At 39.4% G+C, this 26,999-nt stretch overlaps 1 protein-coding gene and 1 pseudogene across 23 annotated transcripts in view; both read right to left on the reverse strand.

Annotated features, from left to right (window-relative positions):
* Kiaa1217 (KIAA1217 ortholog) overlaps window positions 1–26,999 on the reverse strand; it is a 417,228-nt gene that overhangs the window by 104,706 nt on the left and 285,523 nt on the right. The gene's annotated exons all lie outside the window — the stretch shown is intronic.
* Window positions 18,003–26,956, reverse strand: LOC144367265 (large ribosomal subunit protein eL42-like; annotated as a pseudogene).

Genomic DNA, 26,999 nt, shown 5'->3' on the forward strand with positions numbered 1-26,999 from the left:
AAATGGGAGGTGTGGCCACTGTCCCAGGCGATTGCTAATGCTATATCAAAAGGCCAAAACCGCTCTGAGGTCTGGGCCCCACTAGGCCTGGGGTGAGGCCACTGCCGATGAGCCACTTATGGTCTCACTCCAGTTTCATGTCACAGCCTCACTCCCCCAAAGGACCTGATTTCCATCCCCACGTCTGCATTCCGTACGTGTGTGTGCTTGAAATAGAATTTGTAAGCTCTGGAGTGGAAAAAAAAAATGGGGGTCTCAACTCTAGTTACCTCAGGTCTGGCTGGCGCAGATGCCAGCTGGGTACACACGTCCAGTTACAGAACGTGAAAATCCGGGGCGGATGGGAGAGATGCCTTTACAAACACAGAAGAGCAGTCTTTTCACACTTGATTCAGGAAAGGTATTTAGAAATGCTTAAACTCAGAAGGAATTCTCTTAATATACAGTGGCGTTTTGTTGGCACAGTGATAAGCTAAAACCCACATGGTTTCTAGAGATTCAGGGTGTTTGGCACAGACTCTCTCCAAGTTAGTCCTGGCTGCTCCAGATTCAGAGGATGTCGGAGGGACTCTGGATCCTAACCTCCCTTTTTATGAGGAAGGGAAGAGGATAAAGAAATGCTTTTTTAGGATGCCTACTAAATGTCAGATATAGGGTGCATTATTTCATTCCACCAGCATAGCACCTCGTCAAGTTGTTAGTAAGACTAGTATTTCAGATAGGGAAATAGAAGCTCTGAAGGGCCAATCAAGCAATTTGCCTAAAAGTTACAGCTACTTATTAAGAAATATATCCAATTCTGTCAATCCACAGAACCAATACCTCTCCCTTGAGGCATGCTGCTTCTGAAATTCTGCATTTAACCTTGTCCAATCCTTCCACTCAACAACTTTAGTCCTCACACTTAGAATGACCATGAGTTGAAGATGCTGGGGCATGAGCAGGGCCGTTCAGGAAGCTATCTCCTGTGGGGAGTGGTGATGCCAATCAGGGTGGCTGATTATCTTGAGGTTGTAGTGCACTTGCACTGGGATCTCCCTGTATGTGAGTGTAGGGTTAACATTCCCCAGTTGCTATGGCATAGTGGCCCTTGGTCTCTCTGGGCAAACATCCAGAGATGTCAGTTTTAATCTTGAGTCGCAGACACTGTCTCCTAAGGACAGAAGATTCTGAACAGAGCAAGGTAACCATAATGGCTCACCTGTGCTGTGACCTTCAAGTCTACCTGCTTTCCAGAAACTTTCTCACAAATAAACTTTTGATGATAAAACCTATATAATAACCATGTGAAGCCAGCTCTAGGTCACTGTTCCTCCATCAGAGGAGAGTACCCACCTGATCCCACCTTTCTCTCTAAATGTTTGTGTGTCTTTTCTTAATCCCCCTTTGCCCCTCTCCAGTCTCTGAATGAACAGCCATGAAGGTGGCAGCGATCTCCTGTCTCTAACTCTACTGAAGGAAATGCCAACCCGTGGTTAAAAAAAAATCCACCCGCCAGGTGGGGTGGTGGGGCTCTGGGGAGGCAGAGAGCTCGGAAAGCTGCATCAGGGTTCTGAATGAAGCTCCCAGCACTTGGAGTCCTTCTGAGAAGCCTGGTCCTTCAGTGTTCCACAATGCAGGAAATCTTCTCTTTCTTAAGATATCCAAGGAAATTCACAGTGTGGCTCCTCAATTTCCAGCCTTATGACCCCCAAATCATCCCACCTTCCTTGGGTATCCTGCCATGAATATTTGCACCAGGTGCTATGCCCCTGACTGGTGATGGCCCTCTCGCCACTTCTTTGCTTGACACGCACGTCACACATACCTCCTCTGCACGATCTTCGTCAACCCCTCCCTCATCACTTTTCCATTATGAGTTAGAAAATTAATTTCCTCTCACATATGTGTTCACACTGTGTTTTGTTGAAATTGCCAGCACGGCTTTTAATTCTGCATTGCAGTTAGTTGTCTATGTGTCGGTTTCCCTCATTGGATGGTAATATAGAGTAGATTGTTAAGCACCTGGTAGATGCTCAATTATCTTTAGTTAAAATAAATTCAATCCTCTCTGTAACGTGGTCAAGTTAATATGATGTACGCTTGCCTTCTGGAATGGCAATACAGTTTCCTCTAAAGGGTATCTTCTGCAGGCAGATAATGTGACAATTCCAAATGAACTAAATTCCTTAATTTCTCTGAATCCAATTGCTGATTATGCAAATTACTGTTTGCATTACCAATGGCATAGAGCTAATGCCCTAAATATATAGAGCTCTTGCTGGACTTATTTTTTTCACTTAAGAAAAAAAAAGATAAATTAAAAGACAAGACAGCTTTTATATCTATGAAATCAGCAAATGTTTTTACAATACAATAGCTTAGATAAGCGTTAGGAAAATGGGTATTCTCATATATCACTGTTGGGAAAGTAAATTGACACTACTTTTCTGAAGGGCTATTTATGGATATATATTCAAAGCCCCTCAAATACACATATAGTTTGAGCCAGTAACTCAACTTTTACACAGTTAGGCACAAAGCAGGATGTTAAATGAAGCAAATTTGTAAGTACAATACAAGGGGTGGGAAAGTTTCTGTCCAAAAATAGGGAAGTAATTTAGTAAATCGATTATCTTAATAGATCTATTCACTGGAACGCTACACTGTTTTTAAAAGGGATTCTAAAAGCATGTGACAATGAACAAAAATTTATATTTCATTAAGTGGAAAAGCATATTATAAAATGGAAAGGAACTACATTTATAAGAGCCAATTAATAACCATCATGGAGAACCGTGATAGATCCAGGTTTTGTAGGTGCTGAAACCTAAAATTTTGAGGATCCTAAGAATGAAAAGTTACATAGTATGAACTTTGGTGACATTAGCTTCATGGTAAGCCCACCAATTTGATGACTACATACCAAAATGTTAAGAAGAGTTGTCTTTGGGCAATCAGTTCACCCACACTTTATGATTTTCTATATCTTCTTTCTAAAATAAGTGTGCTTAAAAGATAACTTCCACACATCTGAAAAGACCGGCCAACTGGGAATCTTGTTCAGTTAACTGGGTAATTTTTTTTTAAGCCAGAGAGAAGGATCAAGAGAGACAGCTCAAATAAAACCTTTAAGTTAAGGGAGCAAGAATGTAAATTGGCATCTGAATGGGGAAGATATTGGTATTTAAGCAAAAGCTTCCAGAGTGTAGTTATCACAGTAGGGCATCCTTAGGAGACTGTTCAAGGGGTGGGGTGGTGGCCTGGTGGTAGAGTGCTTGTTTAGCTGTGTGAGGCAGTAGGTTTGATCCTCAGCACCACATAAAAATAGATAAACAAAATTAAGGTCTTGTGTCCATCTACAACTAAAAATATTTTTTTAAAAGAGACTATTTAAGAGTCTTACGATGTAAACTTACTGGGACTGTAGAAATGACTTCATTCATTGGCTAGATAAGGTCCTATCATGTGCCAGGTCTGTGTGAAGAACTGGGAACACAGTGGCAACAAAAGAATCACAATTCCTTTCTTCTAGGAGGGGCTTTCTGGCCACTTTCTGTGTTTTAACCCCTACAGTGGTTCCATAAATGTCACTATTCCTTGGAAGTTAGCAGTTCACATCTAACACATATACTGCAACTGTAATTAAATTTCCTCTTAACTTGGTGAAGAGTAAGATAAATTGAATATTGTTGTTAACAATTCACTTCATAAGGCTAGTATTTACTCAGATATTAGACAAATAGTATGAGAAAGGACTTCAAGTTTCAATGTAAACCCCTTAATAGAACATGATATTTGCTTCAAACACAGCAGCAAGCTGAAGACGGTTGTGTATTCCCTGTAAACCTCCAAGATGCATTCTGTCCAGAGAGGACACCTACGTGCCTAAGTCCCTTCCTGTGGAACAGCTTTTCAAGTAGGTGACAAAGCAGAACAGTGACAGTTGCTTTGGAAGAAAGAAAGTGTAGAAATTTTATTCTCCATGGAAAGTCTGGAAACTCTGTTTTTGCAATCATCTTACTCTTAGATTTTGCTGTCTTTGTCTTCAGTTGAGGAACACCAAACCTTTGCTACAGTTTCTAAAAAGGATTAAATTAACCCATTATTATCTCCCTAGGAGAACTGCTATTTAAGGCAACATAAGACTTTTGCTAAGTCTTTTAATTAATTCATCTTTTATTCGTTATGTGGAACTTGGAGGTCTCTGGAAAATCTCATCAGGAGATTCCTGGCAATAGCAAGTTTAAGCCAAATTCTAATTTAGAATGTACTTTAAAGAGTCATTACTGTGGCACAACCTGTGAGGGCGTGTTAAAAGAAATGAACATGTAGGAAGTTAAATATGGCAGAGTTTTACTCCACCAACAACCCGACAGACAGTAGTTGCTGGATGGAGATCCTGCTTGGAGATTCTTGTTCTCAGCACTGAGACTTGGTAATGGCATATCAGTGTTTAACCCTGTAACTATTTTGTACAATTGGGCCTCAAGTGAAATGATAGTGCCATTGAAATAAGCATCCCAAGGCATTTCTATAAAAACTGTCTTGAATCAGCTAATGACTTCTGGAATTCTGGCTGTGTTAAAGACATGAATGTATTTAACAAAAAAGACACAAATGCTGATTTTTTGGCATTGTGATGCTCTTCATTCTCAACGGGTCTTATTGTCCTTTATGTGGAGATGAAACTTGTCCATGAAAAAAAAAATAAAATGCAAAGTCACAACAGAACATGCAGAAACATCAACCAAACCAGCATTTCAGTCTTACAGGTTACTCAACAATTAAAGGCAGAAAACACTACAAAAAAATGCGGTAGAAAAAAATATACTAATTATAGGTATACTGCAACTGTAACTAAATTTTCTCTTAACTTGGTGAAGAGTAAGATAAATTGAATATCATTGTTAACAATTCACTTCATAAGGTGAGTATTTACCCAGATATTAGACAAATAGTATGAGGAAGGACTTCAAGTTTCAATATAAACCCCTTAATAGAGTTCCACGCCCTGATACACACACACAAGAATCGAGGAGAGTGTTCTTCACCTGTGAAGGCTTGGTGAAAGGTATCCACGAAAAATCTCAAATAAGCATACTGCTTAATGATGAAATATAGAAGCCTTGACTTTCGATTCAGAATTTTTATATGAGCAAAGCAAATATGTATGAAAAAATACCTCATGACCAAGAAGAGTTTCTTGTAGGAAGGTAAAGATGACTGAATACGAGAAGTATTTTCTGTAATATAAATAAGTAGAAAAACTATACACTGATCTTTTTTTTTTTGTGAGGCACATTCATAGAGGTCCTTGAATTTTAATTTTTGATATTTTGATTTCTGAGTATACATTTAGGCCTAGAGATTAGGTTTAGGCCTATGGTTGGAAGAGAAAGAACTCCATCACACCACTTTAAACTCATGATCTATTATAGGACCACAGTCAAATGAAACTTACACCACAAACCCTACCAGTTTTATAGAATAATATGGAATGCTTCTTTGATAACAGCATAGATTTGTAAAATGTAAACAATGCGAGGTGAGGTGGCACACAATTGTAATCCCAGTGGCTACGGAGGCTGAGGCAGGAGGATCTTGAGTTCAAAGCCAGCCTCAGCAAAAGTGAGGTGCTAAGCAACTCAGTGAGACCCTGTCTGTAAATAAAACACAAAATAGGGCTGAGGATGTAGCTCAGTGGTCGAGTGCCTCTAGTTCAATCCCCAGCACCTCTCCAAAAAGTGTGAACAGTTATAGTAAACTACAAATATGTTAATCCTTTCTGGCCACTTCTTTTCTATATATATTCTAAACATGTCTATATACTATACACTAATCTTAACAGAGTCAAACAAATTTAGGAAAAATCCAACAAAATCATATTTAAAAGACAAAACAGTAATCTGCAAATCAGAGAGGGTTTGGGATACAGGTCAGTGAAGCTCTGAGTTCCACCCTTAGCACCCCCGGACACATACACCCAAGAGTTGAGGAGAGTGTTCTTCACCTGTGAAGGCTTGGTGAAAGGTATCCATGAAAAAAATCTCAAATAAGCATACTGCTTAATGATCAAATATAGAAGCCTGGACTTTAAATTCAGAATTTGTATAAATTCTTCATGGAAAGAGATAGCTAGCACAGTTAATATAAGAAAAAGAAATAAAAGGCATGTGGATTAGAAAGGGATAACAAAATGATATTGTTCACACGTGATACAATAGAGAATCCAAGGAAAACCACCGCAAGGTATCATTAGAACCCATAAGGAGTCAATACGACTAATGATGCAAGATCAATGCATGAAATCAACAGCAAGGTGGATACTATTTTAGAAAATAGAGAATATAGTTAAATAAATATGCCATTTATAACAACAATCTGGGAATTCTGAAGAACAATAATAAGTGGGAGTACTTGCTCTACCAGATATCAACACTAGTAAAACATTGTGGTTTTGGCACAGAACAAATAGGATTATGGAATGACACACAGGGCCTAGAAAAAGAGTTATTATGAGAGCTTGATATAGGACAGGGCTGGTCCTACAAATCCATAGAGAAATGACTATTCAATAAATGATGTCAGGAAAATTGGTTCTCCATATGGGAAAAGTAAGAAATACATCCCTATCTTGCATCATAGGTAAAATAGATTCCTGATGGACTAAAGATCTATATGTGAGAAAGCCAACTATGAAACTGAAGAAAAATACATGGTGATGTCTCCTAGCTCATTGGCATAGTGAAAAAATTTTTTAAAGGGAACAGAAATCGTATACCACAGAACAAAATATTGCTTTATTATCCTACATTACAATAAATATTTTATACTACAAAAGACGCTGTACATAAGGAAGACAAATCACATTCTGAAAGAAGATATTTACAACACTCATGGTGGACGCAGGATTAGTATTCAGAATAATTAGAGATGACTTATAAATCGATAGGAAAACAGCAAAATAGAAATGGGTAATAATGGATATCCCAAGATGGATACGAATAGGCAATTCAAAGAAGAAACCCCCAAAGGCGAATAAACTTTAAAATGCTCACTAGGAATTTAAAATGTAATGCAAATAAAAAGAGTGACTCGCTATCTTATGCCCATCACAGAGGCAAAAAAATCAGTAAATGTATGAGCTTCAGGTATTGGTGGGGACATATGGGAAAGTGGTGCCTGTCACTTCTTGCTGGTGAGAGTAAATTTGCACAATCTCTCTGGGACACCTGGGAGAGTTAAGGACGTGCATCCCATAGTTGGCTATGTCTTTAAGCTGTCCATATAGAGAAAATCTCAAAAGTGGGCCCTGTTACAGGATACTCACTGCAGAACCATTTGTCAGTGATTTCTTCGTAGTGGCTTATTTGTAGAATGGAATAGTAAACAGCAGAAACAAGTGGAGTAGAATCATATCTACCAACACGGATAAATTGAAAAAGAAAATGATAATGCTGAGTCATCATAGAAAGTTTATTATAAAAGGATGCATGTGGTACTATCCATTTAAGTAAAGTTTTATGATACACACAACAATGTGTATCATAAAACTGTGTATGAGTACAGCAAATAGAGCAGATGTACCAAAATTTTCCTATCAATTATCCCTCCAACTTCAGCAAGTGGTTAGCTCTGGGGAAGGAAGAGAAAGGAAAGGATATGGAGTTTTAGAATACTATATGCCTGAAATAATCCTGGAAACATTTTCTTTTTCAAAATTTGACAAAAAATGTACATAGCACTTGCTATATGCCAGGGAATGATCTAAACCCTCTTCCAAGTATTAACTCACCAAATCTTCTCTATGAGGTCACTACTATTATCCCCATTTCAAAGATGAGGAAAACGGAGGCAAAGAGAAATCATGTGGGTGATTCACTTAGCTAATTATCTTGCCCATCATGTTAAGCTGCCTCTCCAATCACAAACAGATGTTGGCATCCATTTACTTTTGTAATATCTACCATATTGCTGTTTTCTGTGTTTTTTTTCCTTTTTTTACAGTCAACAAATTAAAGAAAAATCATTTTAACAAAAAAGAATGTCAAAGTAATGCTGCTGTTTTAATAGTGCTCCTTTCACGGATCCCCATAATCTGACCTGGGAGCTCACACCTGAATGAAGTTGTGGGAATTTGGGAGTTTTCTTTGGTTTGTAATAAAACAGAGGGTGTTGAAATTCTATAACACAAAGCAAAGAGTAAAGGCCACAAAGGGAAGAATGAGATTTTTTTTTAAAAAAAGATAATAACAAAAGGGTAAAAGTACAATACTCTTGTTTGGGGGAGGAGGGAATCAGAAAATCAACTGGCCTTTTAGGAATATGAAAAAATGTAACTTGGGCTGTGGGTCCAGCTCAGTGGCAGAGCACTTCCCTAACCTCCTAGCACACTTGAGGCCCAGGTTGGATCCCTAGCACCGCACGTGCACACACACAGACACACACACACAGACACACACACACACACACACACACACACACACACAGTAAGAATTACACAGATTTCCCAATGCATCTTTTCTCAGCATCAGAAAGATTTTTTTTTTTTTTTAAAAAGGTGGTTGCCACTTCACCTAGGACATTTATATATCCTGTGGTTTCTTTGGTCACAACGATGAGCAAATTTAGGCATGGAGATTATGGACATTAGTGAGAAACAGTCTGAGCTCATCTAAATTTTTTTTTTCTCTGTATAAGTATTAGGATTCTACACAGTAATAACTAACAACTATTGCAGATAAATGAAAATATCTTTAGAAAAGTTTTTGTGCTATGAAATGCTAGTTTTTAATATTGATACATGTAGACTTTTTAAAAGCCACCATCATATAGTATCATGAATTAAATTGCTAAGAACTTATTTGATTTTCTACTAGTGGGGAGAAAATTATGATGCTTGAAAAGATGCAACCTCTTTGGTCCTCAACTAGGGGGAGAAAGGGTTCAGAAAGTGTTAATGTGATGATTTTTTTATACCCTAAGGCACAAAACCCAGGATCACCAAGAGTTTCCAGAGGACATGTTCAGGGTAGAGGGAGATGGGGTGCCTCCTTTACACTATTAAGTCAAGCTAATGACATAACAAAACAAAACAAAAATGCAAAGCTATCCTTGGACAACAAATATTGTAAACAAACATCAGAAGACCTGTACCTGTGGGATTCCAAATCACAGGATCAGCATTTTACTTTCTCAAACTCATTTTTATTTTTTAAATTTAAAAATTATCTAACTTCTTTTTTTGTGGTGCTGGGACTCAAGTTCACAATGCTACACATTTAGGCAAGTACTCTACCTTGAATTATAACCTCAGCCCTACTTTTAATTTTTTGGGGTTTTGTTTTATTTTAATTTTTTTCTAATTACTTATACATGACAATAGAATGCACTTTGATACATCATACACAAATTGAGCATAACTTCTCATTCTTCTGGTTGTACACGATGTGGAGTTACATGGGTTGTGTAATCATATATGCACATGGGAGTAATCATGTCTAATTCATTCTATAATCCTTTCTATCCCCATACCCTCTCCCCTCTTTTCACTCCCCTATGCCTAATAGTAATTCTATTCTTCCCTGGCACCCCTTTTATTAATGCCAGTTAGCATCCGCACATTAGAGAAAACTTACTGCCTTTGGTTTTACAGGATTGGCTTACTTCACTTGGCATGATATTCTTCAGTTCCCTCCATTTACTGGCAAATGACATCTTTTTTAATGTTCGTAGAGATGGGGGTCTTGCTATGTTTCTCAGACTGGCCTTGAACTCCTGTGCTTAAGGGAACCTCCTGAGTAGCTGAGACTATAGTTATGCAACATGGTGCCTATTTCAAGCTCATTTTCAAAGTCACACATACAGGCTGTTTGGACCGCCCAGAGTCTTGCTCTTTGGTCACAACTCTCCCCACCTCTTTTCTTCTCTAGTGTCATTCCTCGGCTCCACACCTTCGCCCTTCCTATGAACTGTGCCTCAATGCCCAGCTCTGCATGGGTCCTGTCCTACCAGTGTAGTCCCCGGCAGCCTATGACTCCCAGGGAAATCATTCCCCTTTCAGCACTTCAGGAAGCATTTGGGGGATGCACTTTTCATCAGTCTGCAAATCGCTGGCCTTTGCTGGCGTTTGGGTGTATCCACCCACGTACCTCAGGAGACCCTAAAGTCTGGATAATGTCACATGCAGCCATTGAGAGATTCAGAACACTCAAATTTGACTCCTTGCTATTTTATTCCCCAGATCTACTGCAGAAGGCAATAAAGTTGGAAATATAGCCAGTCAGGAAGGGCGGGAACCCAGTGAGCTGCCGTTCCCCTCTGGGTAGACATTTCTCAGTTTCCTGTTAGGGGTCTGAGGGGCAGGCCCAACACTTTTTCAGAGAATGGTGAGGAATTCTGTGTGGGCAGTTTAGAGAAATCCATATCTCACTAGCCTTCATTTTGAAGCTTAAAACAAACAGATATGCAAACCAAAAATTGCTCTATCTCCCATGGGATCTGAAAACATAAAATCCATGTCAGTTTTGCTAGGAGTGAACAACTTCCCTAAATCTTTGTGATCTGATTTGATGGAAGTAAAGGATTTATGTGTATAAATGCTGATGGGATATGGGTTAAACTGAGTGGTGGAGGAGGAGTCTGGCAAAGGAACCTCTGCTCCCCACAATCCCCATCATTGGTAGAGGTACCCCTAAGACTGAGTGGTGACTAAGGCAGTGCTGCTTGCAGGACATGGGGAAGGAGCCTGCCATGCAGTTTGGAACAATCATCACATGTGCCCGGGACCCCCCGGGATGTGGAATAGACTTGAAGGTAGAACAAGACGTGGGGAGGGAGGGCTGCTGCAGGGTGGGCTGGAGGGGACCCTTCTTAATGACACGATCCAGCACCAAACTGACAGGTCAGAGAATTCTAAAATCAGACCTGACTTTACAGGTCTGGCTATTGTGAAGGTCTGTCTGTCAAAGCACAAGGATAGAACATTCTGTTGATTTATACCTTTAAAAATATTTAGACAGAAATGATACACTCCACTGTATTCTTGACCCAGGCAGATTTGTGTGTGATACACAAAGGCGAGTGGTGTTTCCTAATGTCAGCATCAAAGCCAGGCATAGAACTTCCTTCACCTCCTGACATCCACAGTGGTGAGCGGTCCATGTTGTCCACAGGTGATTGTGCTTTATTTTTAAAGAGGTCCTAATAGAGGTGGGTACCTGAAGTCCTCTACTCCTGCACAGATTTGATTATTTGGGGTTTTATGCTAGCAGCAGCGTCCTACTGAACTGCTTTCAGGGTCCCCACCTTTTATAAGTTGGTGAACTACTTGAGTTCTAAAATTTCCCTTTTACAATTGTGTGCTAATTATTCTGTCATTTGTTCCTTCTTTGGTTCCTTTGGGCTCTCAATAGGGATGAGAGCTTTCTTAGGGATGATATAAAATATCACAGCTGCCCCACAGACACTCCCAGACAAACCCAGTTGGACGTTGGCCTGACATGGGCAGTGACAGGGTGTCAGCCACAGGATGGGTCCATTTCGTTCTGAGGCCTGTCCCTGGCTCACTGCCCACTGCCCCTCCTGAGCCTTGCCTGCTGCTCCCAGTGTGTTTCTCAGGCTCGTGCCAGAGGGTGTGGGTCACTGGCAACCTCCTGGGTCGTCTTGTCCATCCACACGCCCTGGCCTTTCATGAGAACTGGAATGTGTCCTTCCCCACCCTGGCCAGATGAGTAAAGGGGTTCCAAGAGTAAAGAGAACCCAGACACACGGCAGGGGAAAGAGCCCCAGCTCTCAAGGGCCTGGGGTGGGTGCTCAGGTCCAAAGTCACTCACGAAAGTGTGCAAGAGTGTGTGCGTGAGCAGGAGGGGAAGAGGGAACGGGGGCTGAGAGTCACAGTGTTTTAAGCTAGGTCATTTGGTGGCTTCTTACCTAGCAGGGAAGGGACGAAGGGATTGTGAGGTGAGCCTGATCTGTGCAAGGTGCACCTCTGTGCGCCATTTCTTGCTTTCAGTGTGAGAAAGGAAGGAGCTACTGCAGACGGGAGTCTGGGTGAGGGAGACAAGAAGATGGAGCCACATTTTCTCCCCAGAACTGCTGGGTCTCAAGCACTCAGGGACTTTGAGAAGAAGACAGCGTGGGGGCACTTGTTCTCATGACATAAACCTCCAGGGCTGGGCCTGACAAATGGACTCTAATCTGCTTTCACAAGACCAGAAAGACTCTTTGTACCCTTACATTTGACTCCCCTTGGGTACTTTCTGGAGACACATTTAAGAGACATCACGCGTGTCTGGTCCCCCCCCCCCCATGTCCTTTTGAAGTCTCTGCGATGCCTTTTAAAAGGAACTTCTGATGTCAACCACAGGATAATAAAGAATAAACGTCTGAGAGTGGCTGGAGCAGGCAGGGCCCTGTGGGAACAGCTCTGGGAGTGGCGACTGGGGAGGGACTGCCAGGAGAGTGTCCCTGCTGGATTCATGTCCACAAGTCCCCCTCCCCCACTGCCTGCAGAACACAACCTGGGCTTCCAGATTCACCACGTGCTCCTTTTCCTCCTCACTGTGTTCATAGGTAGGGGTTCCTTCTAAATGATGGATCAAAATGACCCATGTGGGCCTTCCAACTAAAAATACTAGGAGAGAAGCTATAAACCCCTGGATGCCTTTTTAGCTGAGGAATTTAGCAAGCAAAGTCATTGTTTGGTGCTATGCCCCTCAAAACATACACCAAACAGGTTGGGTTCCAGCTCTGGGCTGCAGGAAAGTGGGAGAGACAAGATTCAACTCAGAGAGGCTGTTACAGGCCTCCGTGTATTCTCTTAGGATTATCTTCTGTAATAGCCACTTGGCTCATATATAAACATTATGCTTACATAACAAGCCTAACAAAAGAGGAGAATAATAGTCAATGTCCCTTTTCCACAGGACAAGATAATTAAACTTACATCCACCGTAATGACAACTGAAGCCCGGCAGACTGAGCTATTATTTTGATCCTTAAATACGTTCTTTAGGATCAGAGATCTGTTCAAACTTAAGGCTGTTTCTGATTTACACAGCAGCACCACTGCATCCATTTCAATAGAATCAGTATAATTACAGATATTCTACAGATACTCTCAGAATATCTATTCATGGCATGCTATGAGAATCACAAAGACCGGTGATACAATGGTCAACTCAAGAGAACTCAGCTTCTATTGATGAAGAACAAAGGATAGGGCAAAGGAACTAAACAGACACTTTACAGAAGAAGAAATATGAATGGTCAAAAGATATATTAAACCAAGCACAGGGGCGCACACCTGTAATCCCAGCAGCTTGGGAGGTTGAGGCAGGAAGATCTCAAGTTCAAGGCCAGCCTCAGCAAAAGTGAGGTGGTGCTAAGCAATGCAGTGAGATCCTGTCTCTAAATAAAATACAAAATAGGGTTGGAGATGTGGCTCATTGGTTGAGTGCCTCTGAGTTCAATCCCCACTGCCCCCTCAAAATATGAAAAAATGTTCAACATCTCTAGCAATTAGGGAAACACAAATTAAAACTACACTTCAGTCAGAATAGCAATTATCAAGAATACCAGTAACAATAAATGTTGGTGAGGATGTAGGGAAAAAGGTCCACTCATACATTGCTGGTGGGACTACAAACTGGTGCAACCAATACTGGAAAAGCAGTATGGAGATTCTCCAGAAAACTTGACATGAAAACCCTACTTGACCCAGTTATCCCATTCCTTGGCTTATACTCAAAGGATGTAAAATTAGCATACTATAGTGACGTAACTACATCAATATTTATAGCAGCTCAATTCACAATAGCCAAGCTTCGGAACCAATCTAGGTGCCCTTCGACAGATGAATGCATAAAGGAAATGTGGTATGTATACACAATGGATGTGAAATAAACCAATCTCAAAAAACCAAAGGTTGTATGTTCTGATATGCATATGCTAATTCAAGATAAGGGAGGGTAGGGAGGGGAAGTATAGAAATCCATTGGATTAGACAAAGAGGAATGAAGGGAAGGGGGAGGTTGAAACAGGAAAGACAGTAGAATGAATTAAATATAACTTTTCTATGCTCACATATGAATCCATGACCAGTGTAACTCCACATTACGTTCAACTACAAGAACAGAATCAAAATTGTAATGGGTTGCACCCCATGTATGCATAATATGTCAGAACACACCCCACTATCATGTACATCTAAACAAAACAAAACAAAGGACAAACTCATGGACAAGTAGCGTAGAGTGTGCCAAATAATAGAGAGGAAAATAAAACAGGGTGTGGGGAACAGAGAGAGGCAGGGTGGGAGTGGGTGGATGGTTGTTTTATGTATAGTAGCTGGGCGCCCTGCTGATACAAAGATATTCTGGGAAAGAACCATCCAGGCAAAGGGAGCAGTACGTTTTCTTGAAATGGAAACACAGTTGATATGGTCCAGAACAGCAGAGAGCTACTGTGTTGGGAGGAAAACGAGCGAGGAAGCGAGTGGAAGGGATGAGTTTAGAAAAGCAGCCAGTGGTCAGTTTGTGCAGAACCTCCTATGTCCCATGGAGCTGGGAAGCTGACAGAGCAGAGGTGTGACAAGATGAGATTTCTTACCAGGACTGCTTTGGTAAGAACTGACCAGAAGGGAGCAAAGACTAAGAAACCATAGGAAGCCAAGCGAAAACCAGGAGAGAGCTTAGGATGGGCCTGGGTGGAGGGTTAGAGATGGGGAGAAGTGGTCAGATTTTTAAATAAACAGCAGTCCTTCTGTATCCATGGGGAGGAAGGTTCCCTGACTCCCATGGGTAGCCAAACCCATGTACGCTCAAGTTTCTTATATAAAGGGTAGTATTTGCTCCTTCTCCTATGTACTTTAAATCATTTCTGTTAGTTATAAAACCTAATGTAAATCTTTGTTTTACTTTTTTGTTTAGGAAATAATGATAAGAAAGAGAGTCTGAACATGTTTGATGTAGACGCAATTTTTTATTTCTGAATATTTTTCATCCATGTTTGGTTAGGTCCATGGATGTGGAAGCTACAAATATGAGGGACTGACTATTTTTTAAAGGTGGAGCAAAACATATTTTCTGACACACTGGATATGAAATGAGACCAAAAGCAGCCAAGGATAATGGCACAATTTTGGTGTGATCAAAACGTTGTGTGTCAGGATAAGGCTACAGTCTATTTATATGGAGAAGACGGTTGGGGGAATAAGAAGTTCATTTTTAGACCTGCTAAGGTTGATATGTCAAGAAATATGAATCTGGACTTCAGAGGAGAGGTCTAGGCCAGAAGGGTCATCATCATGTAGCTGACACTTGGTCACCATGGGAACAGGACTAAATGACATCATCTACAGTGTTGGTTTAGAGAAGTGATGAGGTCGGGACAGAGGCCAACACAAAATGTGACAAAATGATAAGGAACCAGGAGGTTGGGAGAAAGAGGTCTCTAAGAGCCAAGGGAAAGACACTGGGTCTTAAGGATGGGAAGTGGTTTAGCTTGGGAAGTGCTGGCAGTAAAGTACAGGTCACCTGTGACCTTGACCAGGGCTGCTCTGGTGGTGCGGTGGGATTAAAGGTCTGAAAGGAGAACAGATGGTGGCTCAGTGGTAGAGTGCTTGCCTCACATGTGTGAGATGCTGGGTTCGATTTTCAGCACTGCATATAAATAAATGAATAAAATAAAGGCTCATCAACAACGAAAAATAAATGAATGAATGAATGAATGAATAAATAAATAATAAAGGTCTGAAAGGACAGGTTGGAGAAACACCCAGGGAGGAACTGGAGATAGTGCTACCGATAACCCTTTCCAGTCCCTCTGTCGCCATGGTATAGTAACTAGAGAGGGACTTGGTAAAGTAACATAGGGCTAAGCTACAACATTGGGTAATACAATCTCAAAATAGTCCCAAATGATTCCCGAAGACTGACAAGCCAGGCAGATGAGATCTAACTCAAATGCCATCGGTATTAATAGAAATATGTTTAGAAGATTCAGATTTCTCGTCTTTTTTTTTTTTAAGCCAAAGATTTTTGTGGGATTGTTACAGTCATAATGGAAAATTGTAACAAACATAACAATTGCACAGGATCTTTCTTTTAGAATTCTGCAGACGCAAACAACTTTTGGTCACAGTGATATGTCTAGCCACGCAGCTAGGGTTTTTCCTTTGCAGACATTACTAAGCCACTCTCAGCACCACCCGCTCTTGTTTTATAGGGCACGCTTTGTGCACAACTTGTCTATTACCTCTGTGATCTTTGAGGTATGCTTGGCCACAATCAAAAGCATCCATTTCTATTAGCAACTTCCTACTGATAGCATCTAGTCTCCAAATCCAAAGAAAAATAAAAATTTTCAATGTTCACAGCTAGATCCAAGGAAACATGCTAGTGTTCATTTAGATCAGGGCTGTGATACAAATGGAAAAAAATCACGTTGGGGTTTTTATTTTCCTTTGTTTTCTTTCTCTCTGCCAGACTAGGCTTAACTCTGATTACTTAGAAACTCTTACAGATATAAAAGAAAAGAATGTCCTAATCTAAGGAAATATATGCACAGTTGTCCCCTGGAATCCATGGGAGACTGGCTCCAGAACTCCATGCAAATACTCAGATTCATGGACGCTCAAGTTCCCCATATAAAATGGTCTAGTGTTTGCACACCCTTCAAATACTGTAAACTATCTTAAGATTACTTATAATATTTAACACAATACAAATGCTATGTCAAGAGTTGCTGTCCTGCATTCTTCAGGGAATAATGACAAGAAAAGTCTGTAGTATATGTTCAGTGCAGGCATGATTTTTTTTTCAAGAATTTTGACCTATAGCTGGCTGTATCTATGAATGTGGAACCCATAGATATATGGAGAAACAATTCTGGGTGTGTGTGTATGCTGTATGTGTTATATGTGTTTGTGTATGTGTATTTTACAATAAAGATAAATTAAGGAGTAATATTAATATCTTGAAAGAATTTACCAAAGCAATCCTTTAATTAGCAGTTAGTGTCAAAATGCACTTAAATTCACAATAATAAATTAATTGGCCAAAGATTTGGGAACATAAGTGTAAAAAAAGGGATAAGCCAATGTATTCAAAGCTGAAGTATAAGAGCATTAATAATTAAAAAAAAACCTTCAAGTTTTTTAATTGTAAGGAAAGTATATTATCTCAAAAATAATACACTTTCCTTACAATTGCAAAATACTCGTTCATTTGTTCTTTTCTGTCTGCTGAAGAGTTAGGCTGACTTATCTTTGAATTCCTTTGTGTCAATGAGCATTAAGTGGGTACTCAGTAGTATGTGGCAGTAAATTAAAAAAAAAAAGAAAGGAAGAAATAAAAGAGAAAAAGAGGGAGAAAATGTGTCCCATTGAATGATAAAGTGCTCATCAACTGAAGAGTGATTGTTTTGTCAGGAACAAGTTTATTAATTACAGTGTGGCCCATTTAACTATTGGAGTTTAATTTCAGCCTTAATCTGACATCCATCCACAACTCACTACAATATCCTTACTGAGTTCAGTTCTATTAATACTGCTTAGAGTAACTGGTGACTTTTTTACATAGTGTGGCCTAATGGTGAGTCCTGCATGTGCAGGGAGGCATCTAGAAATCCGCCTTCACAGAGGGAAAAAGAGGATGTGCACAAAAAACTGTGAGAAACAGGTATTAGATAGATTAGATACTTGGGGAATAAAAAGAGTTAGGCTTTGTCAATGAAGAATGGTGTAGCTCAGTGGTAGAGGGCTTGGAGGGCTTGTCTAGCATGTGTGGGCATTGGGTTTGATTACATACACACACAGAGAGAGAGAGAGAGAGAGAGAAGAAAGAGCAATGTGGCTTCTAATGTTGAAAAGCAAAATGCAAAGTTATCCAGTCATTCAGTTTTTGATTCCTGCACTGAAGCTACTCTTCTCGGTGACCTCGGTAAAATCATTTAATGCTTTCAATTTGCTCATCTAAAAGTTCTATAAATCTGCAGTTCCACAAATATGACTCAATTAATTTTGGCTATTAGATTTTTATTCATTTCAAGAGAGAGAAAGAAACTCACAAAAGTGATGGGAACACTTTTAGCCTGTAACGTCAGCGTCTTCCTTTTAACACAGAGAAATATGAAAAAAACTTTATTGTAAACAGGATGTCATTAATTAATTCATTAATATTGAAAACCTGAGCCTCATTATCACCTAGTGGGCAATGCAAGAAATGGAAGACTAAACCATGAATCTACAGATGTGATCTCTACTCAAGCTTTGCAAAAATATGCAATACCATTATGTTGGACAATTTTTTCCAAAACACCTTTATTGAGCAAAATTATATATAATAAATTATATATATTTAAAGGGTAAAATTTGATAAGTTTTGATATATCCATATTACCATAGAACCAGCATCAAAATGAAGCTAATGAGCTAAAATGTTCCCCGGGGTTCTTTGTGAATCCCCCTCATCACTGGTCTGCTCTCTGTCACTACCAGTTAGTTTTCATTTTGCAGAATTTTATACAACACATACTCTTCGGTTTGGCTTCTTCCATTCAGAGTAATGATCTTGAAATTTGCTCATGTTGCTGCTGTATTGAGTACATTAAAAGTGAGCTAACTTACTGTACCTCGCTAATCAAATACAACAGTAACACTTTACAAAGTACAGAAGTCAAGTGGCAACAGGCTGCTTGGGCCTGGGAACAGTAGAGCTCTCTGGGATCCGACCCAATCTTTATAGGCGTAGGGACAAGAACAAAATTTGTCCTCCTGTGATCCTTACTTCTGGGGATTAAATAAGACAGTGCATGTAAAATCCAAGATAAACTATTATAAGACTATTATAAACTATAGAAGAGACCACCATAGCAAGAGGGGAAACAGGAAAATCACTTTAGGAGGTAACAACAATAGTCTTAGCAAGAGGTAGTAGTAGACTGGGAGTCAAGTAAGTAAAAGGTCAAGTTCTAGTTATGATTTTATTTTCCTAAATTAGCTCTATGGAAAATGTAATAATAATGCCCCTCCCATCACCACTTATAAAATACTTACAATTTGGGTACTCTAGTGAGCAATTAACATAAATTAACTATTTCAATCCTCACAACACCATAGAGTCTACTTTTAATATTTCTTACTGATGAGGAATTCAGGCCTGAGTAGTTGGATTACTTGGCTGACCTCACGTAGTGGCAGATGATATAGCTGAGATGTGAGTCCAGGCAGTCTGTCTTCAGAGACATGCCACATGGCTTCTCAATGTTGACGTACAAAAGAAATACAATTTTGTTCAAGGAGAACCTAGACCGATCAAAAAGTTGAAGTCTGTTTTATATTGGCTGCTGATTTAAAACTTAGGATTTTAAACAGAAGTTGCAGAGTCAACCTCATTACCTTTTGCACCACGAACATGACAAAAACCATTTTCAATGGAATCACTTTTGCAGGTCCACCTGGATGGGCCACCTGGCCACTCTTCACAACTACAGCCATAGAAACTCTGAGTGCTGTTAAGGCCAGCACTGAGGGCATCTCTGGAAGATGCTGACTCCTACATGGGACTAGACATGAGCAATTCAGAGCATAATGGCCTGCCTGCCTTCCTTTCAGTGAATCCTTTCTGGATTTTAGTTGTATCTTGGCAAAATTAGTGTTATCATCACTTTATCAAGGGCATGAAATAAATAAATGTCTCCTATTTTGTCATTATGAATGATAGAGTTTTGCTGGAAGACATCTGTTGCACATAGCCATTTCTATAAAGCCAACACTTTCCTCAAATTCCTAGGAAATGGGTCAGGATTTCATGGATGAGGAATCTGAATACCAGGAAGGATAAAAGACTGGGCACAGGGTCTCTGACCTATTCCATGACACAGCTGTGAGGGTAGTGCTGGGACCAGAATGTTCCTGATGTTTTTATAGAAGGCTGTGAGCTCACTCTGTGACAGGTGCGTCGGTTGTTTCAGTAGATGAAACTATTGTGCAAGAGTTGGGCAAACTCATTCTTCAGCCTGCCCACAAAGGGCTGGGCAATGGTACGTGTTTGGAGAGTTGGATGCTACCATTTGCTAAATGTTCTATTTGGGCTTACTTCAATGCTTCCTACCGATGCTAAAATCTGCTGCATTCAGGGAAGTGGGATTACTCAATAATGCACCTGATTATAATTCCAACTTCAGGAGGCAACACATTCCAAATCTTTTTCTAGTACATTCTCTATAGTCATCTTAAGAATAACAGAGGAGGCATAAAATCTTTTATGAGTCAGTAAATAGAAGCTTCTTCTGCACAAGATTTCAGGTAAGATCAGAGTACTTCCTCTTCCCAATTCTACCAACCGAGGAGCTGTAGTCATTTATTCCAGACTAAAAGAAGAACATACTTGATGAGAGAGGAATATTCAGGTTTCTTTTATTCAAGGCTATCAACAAATAGAAGCCACCTCCCAGGACCCATCCAAAAATGTGTGTGTGTGTGTGTGTGTGTGTGTGTGTGTGTGTGTGTGTAAGAGTTTTGCCCTGCAGGCTCTGTGGACAGGGATGTATGAGAATGTACCTGAGGGTACCCAGACTTCAAGTAATTTCAGCACCAGGAGAAACGGAAATAAGATTTACAAATGGGAAATCAATAGATATAGTGGTTTTCTTAGGTCTTTAAAATACACTCCCCCTTTTCTCAACCAAATGCAGGATAAGATAAAAAATTTTACTTCTATGCTCATAGCTTTATTAAGAAGACGTTAAATTTGAACGTGCATTGGTGCTCTTCATTCTCCCAGGTAAACAATTAGTTGAATGCTGGCCTCCTGGGGCAGACAGCTTCACAATGACTGTTTAGGGTCCAATAATAAGGAAAAGAGTCGATATGAAGGCTTCCAGTTTTGTGGTATGTTTTGCCCAGAATATGGTCAATGAAATCAGGTGAAAAGATGTGAAAGCTTTCTGTTTTGCCTATAGTTTGAAGAAGATTTTTATTTGGAGAAAAGGTGAGATTATTTCACCTCCCAAACATTGCAAGCACTCCTTTTGGAAAAATTATTCAGTATGCCCAGGAGGGTATGGGAGGGTTTAAAGAAGGTAAGATTAGGAGAGAGTGTGAGCCCTGGGCTCAAAGCCCAATTCTGCCACTTACTGCTCTGACCTACACATTTTCCAGCCCTGTTTGGTCTCTGCTGTTTATCAATCAAAAGAAGAGAAAACCACTTCCCCTCCAGATTATAACAGGGATTGTGACGTCAGTAGGTTTCGAAATCAGAAGAGATCATCAGCAAATGATACTTCATATTAAACAATATTGGTTGGGTTAAATGTTGTTCTTACTATCACAGACATATTTGTTCAAATGTATGCATGTCAATCTCCTCCAATAAAACATGAGAATTTTAGAGTGCCTTCGTTGCGATCCCCTCTCTGGTCTTTGTTTCTAGCTAGTACTTTCATTTTGTCTTACTTTTAACCTCCTTACATGACTTGTCACATTAGGCTCATTTTAATTTTACTATTTTATATTATCACTATTGTTTCACACATTCCACGCCCTCCTTCTGTTTTTAGTATCCTTCTTGGTGAAGTATACATGTTTCAACCTTTTATGCTAAAATGGTTATAAGAAAAAGTTGCAAAGAAATAAAGGAAGACCCCATGCATTTTTGGCCCTCTGTTTTAGTCAGATTTTTTTTTTTTTTTTTTTTTTTTTTGCTGCTGTGACTAAAGGACCCAACCAGAACAATTATAGAGAAGGAAAAGTTTATTTGAGAGCTCACAATTTCAGAGGTCTTAGTCCATAGAAGGTTAGCTTCATTCCTTGGGGGCTCGAGGTGAGGTGGGACATCACGGTAGAAGAGTGTGTCAGAGGAATACAGCTCACATGGTGATCAAGAAGCAGAGAGAGAGACTCCACTCTCCAGATTTTAAATATATAACCCAAAGCCACGCCCCCAATGTCTCACCTCCTCCAACCACACCCCACCTGCCTTCAGTTACCACTCAATTAATCCCATTGGGTGACAGACTCGCTGATTGGATTAAGGCTCTTTTGGCCCTATCACTTCTCTGAATCTTCTTGCATTGTCTCACATGTGAGCTTTTTGGAGATACTATATCTGAGCCATAACACCCTTCCTCTCCCAATTGGACAACTATAGGACAATAACAAAACCAGATTTGGCATGGATATGACCCAGAGAGAGTACTCAAATTTATACATACGCTGTCTGTGTGTGTGTTGCTCTATGAAGTTTTATCACATATGTCACTGTGTGTAACTAACACCACAATGAACACACTATTATAATGAGGATTGCTATGCCACATTTTGAAATCAAACTCCTCTCCCCCACTTATATCCTTAACACCTGGCTACTACTAATCTGTTCTTCATATCTTAAAAAAAAATTTTTTTTGAAGCACAAATATTCCCACAAAGGGAATTTTATTGATAGCTCAAGTTTATTCCCTTCCCAAAGGTCGACTGCAACCACACACGAAGTGAACAGAACATCAAGACACTACTATTTTTATAATAAAACAAAAGATAAGCTAAGGGTTGGATCCCTCTGCCCCTTCTCCTCTTATCTCCTTCCAGGTCAAATGTTTGCATCTCTTAACAGCCAGCATTTTCTTAAATGTGCAGTTGGGCTCAACACATTCAACCTCTCCACAATGTCCTTAAGAGTTTTAGCCTTTGTCCCTGGAGAATCAACTTAGTCTGTTCACCATTGCTACTCCGCTTCCTTTCATGACGCTGTTTTCTCTGAAAACAGAGAATCCTTGCCATTCGTGTACTGTGCTGCTTTGTGGTGCTTACTACACTTCTTGTAGAAAGTCTGGCAGGTTTTAGGAATATTTACCACATTTGCAGGAACACCATCAGCACGTAAAGAATTGCCTGTCACTTCACTTTTCTCTCAAGTGTGTTATGCATAAAATGGAATGGTTCCATGTGTCACCTTTTGAGATTGGCTTTATTTTACAAAGCACAATTTCCCTAATGTGCATCCAAGGTGTTGAGCATATCAGTCATTCATCCCTGATTAATGTATAGTCTTGTATGGTATGGACGGAACCTAGGATAACCATTCACCCACTGAAGGGCATCTGGGAAGTTATTATGGCTTGGATATGAAGTGTCCTCTGAAGAGTCATGTGTCGAAGCCTTGTTCCCCAATGCAGCAAGGTTCAGAGGTAAGGATTTTGGGAAGTCATTGGATCACAAGGGCTCCGACCTCATCAATGAACTAAGCCATTGAAGGATTCACAGCTAAATGTATTATTGGGGGTGGGGAAAACTGTAGGAGATAGGGCCTACTTATAGGAAATAAGTCCTTAGGAGTGTACCCTTCCAGACTATATCTGTCTCTGGTCCCTTCTCTCTCTGCTTCCCAGCTTTATGAGGTGAGCTGTTTACCCCTACCACACCCTCCCACCATGATTTACTGCCCCACTGAAGAAACAATGGAGCCGCCAGTCAGCCTTGGACTGAAACCTCTCCAAACATGAGCAAAAAACAATCTTTCCTCCTTTTCTCTCTCTCTCTCTTTGTAAATATCTTCTTCTTTTTTTTTTTTTTTTTTTGTAGTTGAACACAATAACTTTACCTATTTATTTTTGTGTGGTGCCGAGGATTGAACCCAGGGCCCTGCACATGCAAGGCAGGTGCTCTACTGCTGAGCCATAACCCCAGCCCCAATCTTTCCTCCTTTAAGTTGCTTTTCTCAGGTATTTTGTCTCAACAACAAAAAGCTGACTAACACAAGTAATCTTTATCATTTTGGCTACTATAAGCAAAGGCTGCTCTGAACACATATGAACAAGATTTTAAGAGTAGAAAGATTTTCATTCCTCTGAGATAAATGTTAAAGAGTACAAGTGCTGTGTCATGTGGTAACTTCATTTTTTTTTTAATTTTAATTTTAAAGGAAACTGTAAACCAATTTCCAAGCGGTTTTGTCATTTTACATTCCCATCCGCAATGGATGAATGGTTCAGTTTGAATCTTTACCAGCATTTGGTATTATCACTATATTTTATTTAACTATTTTATAGTGATACCTTGTTGTGGCTTTAATTTGCATTTTTCTAAAGGCTGATGATGTTGGGTATGTTTTCATATACTTATTTGCCACCCGTGTACATCCTTTTTAGTAAAATGTCTCTTTTTGTATTTTATCCAATCTCTAATTGGATTATTTTTATTATGGAGTTTTGAGAGTTCTTTATATATTCTGTAGCTTGTTTTTTCATCCTTTTAACAGGGCTTTTTTTTTTTTTAAAAAATAAGATTCAAATGATCATTTTTTCCTTTTATGGATCATGCTTTTGGATTCATGTCTAAGAAATCTTCACAAAATCCTAGTATATTAGTCAACCTTCTGATACTATAACAAATTATGTTAAGATAGAGCTGGCTGCAATCTCAGTAACGCTGGAGGCTGAGGCAGGAGGACAGCAAGTTTGAGGTTAGCTTCAGCAACTTAGTGAAGTCCCAAGAAACCTAGCAAGACCCTGTCTCAAAATAAAAATTTTAAAAAGGCTGGGGATGTTGCTCAATGGGTAAGCAACTCCTAGGATCTCCAGCATCACCCTCCCCCCCCCAAAAAAAAAAAAAACCACGGTAAGACAACATAAAAAAAGGAAAGGTTTATTTTTGGCTCACAATTTTGGACATTTCAGTCCATGATCAGTTCTCCCATTGCTTTGGATCCTATAAGTCTGTATATTGTGGTGGAAGTGCACAATAGAGAAAGCCCCCATCTCATAGCCAAGACGGAGGGGCAAAGAGACCAGGGTTCCATAATAACCTCCAAAGGTACATCCCCAATCACCAAAGACTTCCTGCTAGGCCCACCTCTTTTTTTTTTTCCCAATAGTTTTTTAGTTGTAGATGGACACAATACCTTTACTTTGTGTATTTATTTTTTTATGTGGTGCTGAGAATCGAACCTAGTGCCTCACATGAGCCACTACCACTGAGCCACCACCCCAGCCCTAGACCCACTTCTTAAAGGTTCTACCACCTTCCAATAGCCTCATGGGTTGGGGACTAAGCCTTTAACTCATAGGTAGGCCTTTGGAGAATTTTCAATTCAAACTATTCAAGACTCCTACGGCTTGAATACTGTCTCCTGATTTTTTTTTTTAATCTAAAATTTTTACAAAGTTTCCCTGTGTGGTGACCCACGCCTGTGTTTCCAGTGGCTCAGGAGGCGGAAGCAGGAAGTTCGTGAGTTCAAAGCCAGCCTCAACAACTTAGTGAGGTCCTAAGCAATTTAACTAAGACTCTATCTCAAAATAAAATATAAAAAGGGCTGGAGAATGTGGCTTAGTGATTAGGTGCTCCTGAGTTCCATTCCCAGTACCAAAAAAAAAAAAAAAAAGAAAGAAAAAAAAAAAGTAAACTTTTATAAATTTTTATATTAAGTTCATGAGGTATTTTGAGTTCATTTTTATATAAGACTTAGATTGAAGCACATTGTTTCTTACCTATTGCTATCTCACTGCTTCAGTACCACGTGTGGAAAAAGCTCTTTTCCTTCCTCGAACTGCTTTTGCAACTTGTGTTAAAAAGAAAAAAAATAAATCAGATGGGCATTTTGTATGGATCTATTTCTGACTTCTGGCTTCTGTTTGATTGATCTGTGTGTCTATTCCTCCACTAACAACAACTAATCTTTATTACTGTAGTTCCATACTAAGCCTTGAAATCAGATAGACTTATCCCTCCTACTTTACTCTTCTTTTCCAAAGTAGTTTCAGCTATGCTAACTTCTTTGCTCTTTTATATAAAATTTTGAATAATCTTGTTTATGTTCATAAAAAAAAAAGATCTTGTTGTGGTTCTTAGAAGAATTGTTTTAAACCTGTAAGTCTATTTGGGTAGAACTGACATCTTTATTTTGCAGAGTCTTCCAAGTTATAAATAGACTATGTCTTGATTATGAGGTCGTTCTTTCATTTCTTTTCAGCCTACAGCTCCTATACCTGTTTTGTTATATGTATACCTAAGGATTTCATTTTCTTTGGAGCAATGGTAAAGGAGACTGTGTTTTTCATTTGGGCTTCCCTTTGTTCGTGAGTTATATGTAGAAAGACAATTGATTCTGTGTGCTGATCTTTTGTCCTGTGACCTTACTGATCTCATTACTCCTAGGAAGGTTTTGTTTTTGGTTTGGCTCTTTTTGTACATTATTTGGGATTTTCAGTGTAGATACTATTATCTGAAAGCAGAGACCATTTTATTTCTTTCTAATCTGTACGCCCTTTGTTTCTTTTCTCTGTCTATTGCTCCAGCTATCATATCTAGAATTACACTGAGTAACAGATGAATTCAGATACTCCTGGTGGTTCCCTCTGGCAACATTCAGCTTTTCACCATTAAGTAAGGTGCTGCAGGTTTTCTGTAGAAGTTCTTTTGGAGGGTCCTCTATGTTGTTGTTGTTTATGACTTGGTGTTGGGTTTTGTCAAATAGTTTTTATGTGTTAATAGATGTTATCTTATGATTTTAATTTTTTACCCTGTTGATATGAGGAATTTCATTAAGTGATTTTCAAATATGAAACCAGCATTGAAGACCTGGAACAAAATCCACTTGGTTGTATTGGTTTTTTTTAAAATATATGCTCATGGTTTCAATTTGCTGAAATTTTATTGAGGATTTTTGTGTGGAATACATATATTACTCATTCATTCAGTGAGTCTGGGAAGGGCAAATACTTCATATCTTGTTTATCTAAAATTGGCTCTTTTTTGCCCTCAACTCTTAAATAATAATTTTGCTAGATAAACAGATATTGGTTGATGGTCATTTTTTGCTCTGAAATTTGAAGATTTGATTCCATAATTTTCTGACTTCTTGGCTTATAAAAACATACCATGGAGAGGTTTTATTTTCTTTGTTGGTACCTGTCATTTACCTCTGGCTGCTTTTAAGATTGCCTTTTGATCGCTGATGCTCTGCAGTCTCTCCATGGTGGGCCTGTGCATAATTTTTTTTTTTTAAATCTTCCTTGGG

The sequence above is a fragment of the Ictidomys tridecemlineatus genome, chromosome 10, assembly GCF_052094955.1.
Source record: "Ictidomys tridecemlineatus isolate mIctTri1 chromosome 10, mIctTri1.hap1, whole genome shotgun sequence".
Lineage (NCBI taxonomy): Eukaryota > Metazoa > Chordata > Mammalia > Rodentia > Sciuridae > Ictidomys > Ictidomys tridecemlineatus.